Genomic DNA, 8,251 nt, shown 5'->3' with positions numbered 1-8,251 from the left:
TCACAGTAAGTGTGTGTAGATGCTTACTGTTTACTGATTGAGTCAAATAAATATTGAGGCCTTGCACACTGACTTAGGAACACATTCTTTTTTGTGCTATAAAACAAAATGCTGGGGAAATTAGTTTACAGATAGGAATTTATTTTGTTTTGCAAAAAAAGCATGGTAATTTAAATATAAACCTTATCTCGGTACACTTTTGGCACTTCACAAAGAAGCACTGCTAAAGACTTCTGCTTTCTAAGTGGGATTAAATTACCATATCTAAATCAGCATTTTCTCAGTGTTTACTTGGTTTCTAAAGTGGTGACTGTACTTTTATCATTGAGCAAACCTTTGCTTACAGGACTGTAAGACTGAGTGATTATTACCTTGTTAAATGGCCCCATGGAGGTGCCAAGACCCGTCTCCCACTGCCCATTTCAGCTTCTCTCCCTCTTTCCTCTTACTTTTGTGATTTTAGCATATATCAAAATCTCAAATTGTGTTTTTGTTTGGTTTTGCAAATGTTTCTTTCTTCAACTTTGTTGCAAAAATGAATTTTTATTTAAGAAATGGGTAGTCAATGCAAGTGAATGGCTTTAAATTAAGATCAAACTCCTGCACGCAAATATTCCTATAGCCCCTGAATGATAACTGACAAAATCTGCTGTTCTCAGCATATTTCTCACAGCATATTAACTCTGCCCTCAGAGTTCCTAAACTCTGACCCTCCCCTGTACATGGCTGGACCAATGTTAACTTAAATAAAAATTAAAGATAAATAACAACTAAAGGTCATTTTTGAAGTGAGCAGGAGGAATGTCAAAGTCAAGCAGCTCTTATGAACACAGTTAAACCAAAGTTCTACTTGTGATGGCAAGGTCATTCCATGGAAACTGCTAAGAGTCCAACTTGCCTAAACTGCTGAGGCTTTCAATTCAATATCTGCACAATGAAAGTGGTTAGTGGTCTTCAAGTGTCTGAAAAACAATTTCCTTTCATAACACTTTTTAATACCTATTTTACTATTGGCAATAAAACTCATAGATAATTTATGTGGACAACTGAGAAATGTTATACTTGTACAAACTACTACTGTATTTTACTATTGAATGTAAACCATTAACCTCTCCCCAATAAAGAAAAAAATTAATAGATAACACCTACCTACAATGAAAAAAAAAGTGCTATAATATATGAGAGTTCTAAACTGGAAGTCAATTTTATCCAAACTAGAAGACATACTGAAGTTGTCAAATGCTCTAGATGCCTATAAATTTGGATTTTAAAATGAAAGTGACAAGAGTCTGGGAGGCTGGGCAATTGTGCACCTGGTTAAGTGCACAGGACCTAGGACCCAGGTTCGAGCCCCTGCTCCCCACTTGCAGGGGGATGCTTCAAAAACAGCAAAGCAGGTCTGCAGGTGTCTGTCTCTCCCTTTCTATCTCCCCTTCCCCTCTCAATTTCTCTCTGTCCTGTCAAATAAAAAAGAGAAAAAATGAGGGTCTGGGTGATGGCACACATGGTTAAGTAAGTATACACATTACAGCACACAAAGACCCAGGTTCAAGTCCCCCAGTTTCCACCCTATTTCTGGCTGTCTCTATCCAATAAATAAATAAAGGTAAGAAAAAATTAAGAAAAAAATGGCTACCAGGAGCAATGGATCCGTAGTACCGGCACCGAACCTCAGTGAAATAACTTGAACTAAGTAGGGCTCACAACACAGACTGCTAAAATAGAAAAAAAAAAAAAAATCATAGAACTGGGCCTCATTTATAAATGTGGAGCCAGAACACCATTCTTGCTGCAACATGGAAGGTGGCAAAGAAGGTTATCTTATACTTAAACAAAAATACATGAATGAAGAGGTATGTATTCATGGAATGTAAAGACTCTAAGAGATGGAGAAAAGGTTTGAACAGGAACAGAATCAATTATTTCTGTAACATGATTATCAACATGCATCTGACATATAGGGTAACATAATGGGAACTTTTAAAACCAGTAGTTAACAAAATTCAGTAACAGTCTCACATCAAATGTATTGTAATTACTTTTACAATTTGTGCAAATTGTAAGCAGGGGAACAACTAAATTTATAGAGGTTATCTCTTTTATTTTACATTGCCAACAGGGTTATTGCTTGGGTTTGGTGCTTGTATGATGAACCCACTGCTCCTGTCCACCATTTATTTCTTTTACTTGCTAAGACAGAGAGAATTTTGAGGGTGTGGTGGGAGATAGGGAGAGAGACAGAAAGACAACTGCAGTATTTGCTCCCCCGCAGGTAGGAAGGAGCATGAACCTAGGTCTTTGCATATAGTAACACGCACCCATAACTGCCTGCCCTCACAGACTATCTCTTTTAGTAAATGAATTTCTCTTACAGCTCTCTTCCATTATTTTCTCCTATCACCCAGTTACAGAAAAAAGAAAAGCAAAGGAAAACAAAATAAAACAAAATTAGCTTATGAGTATAGGCTTGTTCATTTTTTCAGAAAATTAAAAAGACTTCGTAAAAACAATTGTAAAGAACAGAAAAAAAAAAAAGAAAACCAACCAAGAATGGTTCAATAGATGCAGAGAAAGCCTTTGACAAAATGCAACATCCATTCATGCTCAAAACACTGCAAAAAATGGGAACAGACGGGAAATTCCTCAAGACAGTGGAATCCATATACAGCAAACCTACAGCCAACATCATACTCAATGGACAGAAGCTGAAAGCATTCCCCCTCAGATCAGGAACTAGACAGGGCTGTCCACTATCACCATTACTCTTCATCATAGTATTGGAAGTTCTTGCCATCAAAATCAGGCTAGAGAAAGAAATCAAAGGAATACAGATTGGAAGGGAAGAAGTCAAGCTCTCACTATTTGCAGATGACATGATAGTATACATAGAAAAACCTAAAGAAACCAGCAGAAAACTACTGGAAGTTATTAGGCAATAGAGCAAGGTGTCAGGCTACAAAATCAATGTACAAAAATCAGTGGCATTTCTTTATGCAAACACTAAATCTGAAGAAGAAGACATCCAGAAATCACTCCCATTCATGGTTGCAGCAAAATCAATAAAATACCTAGGAAAAAAGCTGACCAAAGAAGTGAAAGACTTGTATGCTGAAAACTATGAGCCACTACTTAAGGAAATAGAAACTGATACCAAGAAATGGAAAGACATCCCATGCTCATGGATTGGAAGAATAGATATTATCAAAATGAATATTCTCCCCAGGTTCATATACAAACTTAATGCAATACCCATCAAAGTTCCACCAAGCTACTTTAAGAGAATAGAACAAAAACTACAATCATTTATCTGGAACCAAAAAACACCTAGAATTGCCAAAACCATCTTGAGAAAAAGAAACAGAAATGGAGGCATCACACTCCCAGATCTCAAACTATATTATAAGGCCATCATCATCAAAACAGGCTGGTACTGGAACAAAAAAAGGCACACAGACCAGTGGAACACAATTGAAAGCCCAGAACTAAACCCCCACACCTATGGAAATCTAATCTTAGATAAGGGGACCCAAAGTATAAATGGAAGAAGGAGGCTCTCTTCAATAAATAGTGCTGGGAAAACAGGGTTGAAACATGCAGAAGAATGAAACTGAACCACCTTATCTCACCAGAAACAAAAATCAACTCCAAATGGATCAAGGATGTTAGACCAGAAACTATCAAATACTTAGAGGAAAACAATGGGTGGAACACTTTCCCACCTAAACCTCAAGGACATCTTTGATGATACTAACCCAATTGCAAGGAAGACTAAAGCAGAAACAAACCAGTGGGACTATATCAAATTGAAAAGCTTCTGCACAGCCAAAGAAATCATCACACAAACAGATCCCTCACAGAATGTGAGAGAATTTTCACATGCCATACATCAGACAAGAGACTAATAAACAAAATATATAAAGAGCTCAGCAAACTTAGCACCAAAAAAGCAAATGATCCCGTCCAAAAATGGGCAGAGGATATGAACAAAACATTCACTTCAGAGGAGATCCAAAAGGCTAATAAACATGAAAAAATTGCTCCAGGTCACTGATTGTCAAAGAAATGCAAATAAAGACAACATTGAGATACTACCTCACTCTTGTGAGAATGGCATACATCAAAAAGGACAGCAGCAACAAATGCTGGAGAGGGGACAGAGGAACTCTTCTGCACTGCTGGTGGGAATGTAAATTGGTCCAACCTCTCTGGAGAGCAGTCTGGAGAACTCTCACAAAGGTAGACATGGATGTTCCATATAACCCAGTATTTCCTCTCCTGGGGATATACCCCAAGGATTCCATAATGCCCAGCCAAAAAAAAAAATGTGTACACTTATGTTCATAGCAGCACAATTCATAATAGCTAAAACCTGGAAGCAAACCAGGTGCCCAACAACAGATGAGTGGCTGAGAAAGCTGTGGTATAGATATACAATGGAATACTAAGCAGCTATTAAAAACAATGAACCCATTCTCTGACCCATCTTGGATGGAGCTAGAAGGAATTATGTTAAGTAAGCTAAGTCAGAAAGATAAAGATGAGTATGGGATGATCCCGCTCATCAACAGCAGCTGAGAAAGAAGAACAGAAAGGGAAACTAAAAGCAGGATCTGACTAAATTTAGAGTAGGGCACCAATGTAAAAACCCTGTGGTGAGGGGGAGGGTGGACAATCAGCTTCCCAGGGTGGTGGGGGGTGGGGTGGGTGGGTGTTATGGGACACAGTCTTTTGGTGGTGGGAATGGTGTTTATGTACATTCCTATTAAATTGTAGTCATATAAATCACTATTTAATTAATATGAGGGGAAAAATTGATTGCATTTCTCAAACGTCACAGACTGAATCTTTTTAATACATAGGCTGAGTTTTTGATATGTTGACTCTCTCAAAAGCCTAGACCAGGGAGAACAGAAGCAACCAGTGGTGCAACTATATACAAGATGTTGGGTATTATACAGCAAATCCTAGCAAAGGGAGTTTTCAAAGTTAACCCAATTACCAAATAATGTGATGATAACAATAACTATCCATTGTCTTCTTGAACCCTAAGACAGCAGGAACCTCACATTTCCACTATAGAGCCTATATTTCCCCCAGTCCTGGAACCTTAGGGTAGGGCCCACTTTCCTGCATGCTTCTCTCAATTCATATCAAATAATATGCATCCACTGATTGCAACCTAATTAACGCAACAAGTGCCACCCCAGCATGCTTCATTTCAGACTGTGTCCAGAGACTTCAGGTGTGGAATGACAACCCTTCAGCTTCATTACTCTGGTGAGACTTTTCCTTTCATAGTATTCTCTAATAACATTCCACATGGTTCACTTCCTAACAAAGTCCCCAAACCTAGATATAGACTAGGTCCCCTGAGATAGAGCATATGTTCACACGTGTCCATAAACCAGGGAAAAATATATACCTGAAAGCAGAAGTACGCAAGAGTCTGCAGTGAGTAGCCCCCAATACTTCATCTGCACTATTCCAGCCTTTAGGTCCACAATTGTTCAACAATTTGTTTGGTTTTGTATATTAACTCTCTTTTCAGCCACGAGGTTCCAGATGCCAGCATGATGCCAACCAGACTTCCTTGGACAGACGACCCCACTAATGTGTCTTGGAGCTCTGCTTCCCCAGAGACCCACCCTACTAGGAAAAGAGAGGCAGACTGGGAATATGGACCTACCAGTCAAAGCCCACATTCAGCAGGGAATCAATTACAGAAGCCAGACCTTCCACCTTCTGCAACCCACAATGACCTTGGGATACTCCCAGAGGGATAAAGAATGGGAAAGCTATCAGTGGTGGGGATGGGATATAGAGATCTGGTGGTGGGAATTGTGTGGAGTTGTACCCCTCCTATCCTACAGTTTTGTTAATGTCTCCTTTTCTGAATAAATAAATAAAAAACAAAATAAAAAAAGATATGGAAAAGTATCATTTTCTACTAGAATGATCATACTCAACCTTCTATAAAAATGGGAGATATTTTAATTCTGCAATTTCAAAAATTTGATCCAAATTCTACAGTAATTTTTCCTATCAATACTTTCTAAAGACTCTCAACTAATTAGTCCCTGATTATTATTCTAAACTATAGTAGATGGATACAGCAAAAGCCAATAATATAAGACAACAAACAGTAAAAAGTTGTAAAATATGAAACATTTGATAACTACACTTAAGAATCTTAGCAAAAATTGAGGTTTTGAGAGTTCATTTTTGTTGTGAAGAAACTTGGACATGGCAGCCTGGGAGGTAACACAGTGTGGATAAAGTGTTGAACTCAGAAGCATGAAGTCCAGGATTCAATCTCAAGTATCACATATGCCAGACTGATGTTCTGGTGTGTGTGTGTGTGTGTGTGTGTGTAAAATAAAATAATTATTAAAAGCAGCTAGGCAGGGTTTCATGCCTTGACACATGAGAGGCCCATATTTGAGTATCAGCACCACATAGTGTGGCATATCAGCGGGAGGTTTTGGTATTGAGGTGTCTCTCTCTCTCTCTCTCTCTCTCTCTTTTCATGTATGAATCAAAAAGTCAGCCCACAGTTTGTGGTAGTGAAGTAGTGAAATCACACATGTGCAAGCCCTTGGCTTAGGGGAAGAAAAAGTTAAAACAAACTTGGATATAGATGAGTCAAGGAGATTCTAAGTATATGCTTTAGCAAGAAATGCACTTGTTGGAAAAATTAGGCCTTGCATAATTAATTAATGAACTGATATTTTCGAAGTTGTTTCTTCCTCAATTCAACAAGCACTAGGCATGACCACAGTTTATAAATTAAGGACTTGGTGGTGCTCTGAATTAACATCAGATGCTAGTGGTCATCTCCATCAAATATCCTCTAAAGTATCCTTGAAAATGATATGTGCTATCCAGGCTACCCAATCTTTGGCAAAGCTAGGATTATAGTAAATGCTGTTTATTCAGTTCTCCTTCTAGGACTTAGTACACTGAAATAACTTCATTCTATCATACTTTAGATAGTCATGAAAACAGAAACTTGGTCCCATACAAAATTTAGTTTGAGAAGAGTGGCCTTTACCTTTAGTCCATCTAATTATGAAGTGTTGTTGATATGTATATAGTTATACTATCTTAATATCCCAGGGCATCAGGTGAGCTAGAATCTTACTTAGCATGTCTAGACTCCAGACTGTACTACTGAACACAGTATCAATACAGCAAAGAGACATCCTTTCAAAAATATTGTCTATAGTGCTCGCTTCGGCAGCACATATACTAAAATTGGAACGATACAGAGAAGATTATCATGGCCCCTGCGCAAGGATGACACGCAAAAATATTGTCTATAAGAAACAGTATACAGGGTGCCAGGTGATGGAGCACCTGGTAGAGCATGTGCAAGGACCAGAGTTCAAGCCCCTGGTCTCTACCTGCGGGGGGTGGGGGGTAGCTTCACAAGTGGTAAAGTAGTGCTGCAGGTGTCTCTCTTCCTCATTCCTTATGTCCCACTTCTTTCTCAATTTCTCTGTCTCTATCCAAAATAAATACATAAATAAATAAGAATAAAGTACACACACACAAAAGGAACTATAGAGATAAGTTGGCTTCTACTCAAAAGGTAAAGTAGACTATTATATATAGAAGAAATAACTCTGGTCAGATACCAATGACATGGCAATATCCATGATGGGCTGGAAGTTTGTTCATTGGAAAACACTTCCACCATATTGATGTAAGCAACTTGAAGGGACACTCTTAGCACACTTCCTTAAAAGGGAGTAGCTGTAAGCACCAAAGTAAATTACGTATGACTCTGGGAAGACAGACATACCAAAGGCTCTCTGGCAGTCTTAAAAACTGCCCATTCACTTAAAAGAATATGCAGTCTTTTGAATTTGGATACCAAAGTCCAGCTTTAACAAAGAAAAGTTGGTAAAATTTTATCATTGCTCCTAGTAAAAAGAGATTGCAAATACAACTTAACCATTGACTGGAAAAGATAAAAGGTTACTTTTTGGGTCTTCTCATTCTCTCTCTCTGGCTTAAAGGGTTGAAGGAATACCATTTCAAAGGAAGTACTATTTGACTGGCTGTCTTGGACCTGGTGACCTGAGGAACATCACAGGATGTGCTTCAACATAAAGCAAATTTGTTCAATATATGCAAAATATAAGTGCACTTACCAAAGAAGTGTAAAGCCATTTCTTCAAATATGGAAAAACAAAGAATAGGGTTTGTACACAACTATCACAAAGAGAAGTTGCTTCTTTAACCTCCA

The 8,251-nt window shown here is 38.2% G+C and overlaps 1 non-coding gene across 1 annotated transcript; it reads left to right on the top strand.

The window, feature by feature from the left end:
• Nucleotides 1–7,224: 7,224 nt before the first annotated feature.
• Nucleotides 7,225–7,332, top strand: LOC132541558 (U6 spliceosomal RNA). The gene has a single exon (XR_009552704.1). It is a non-coding gene; the product is annotated as a U6 spliceosomal RNA (small nuclear RNA).
• Nucleotides 7,333–8,251: the final 919 nt, after the last annotated feature.

Source organism: Erinaceus europaeus, chromosome 11 (assembly GCF_950295315.1).
Source record: "Erinaceus europaeus chromosome 11, mEriEur2.1, whole genome shotgun sequence".
NCBI classification, from domain to species: domain Eukaryota; kingdom Metazoa; phylum Chordata; class Mammalia; order Eulipotyphla; family Erinaceidae; genus Erinaceus; species Erinaceus europaeus.
This window is presented reverse-complemented; position numbering and strand designations above follow the sequence as displayed.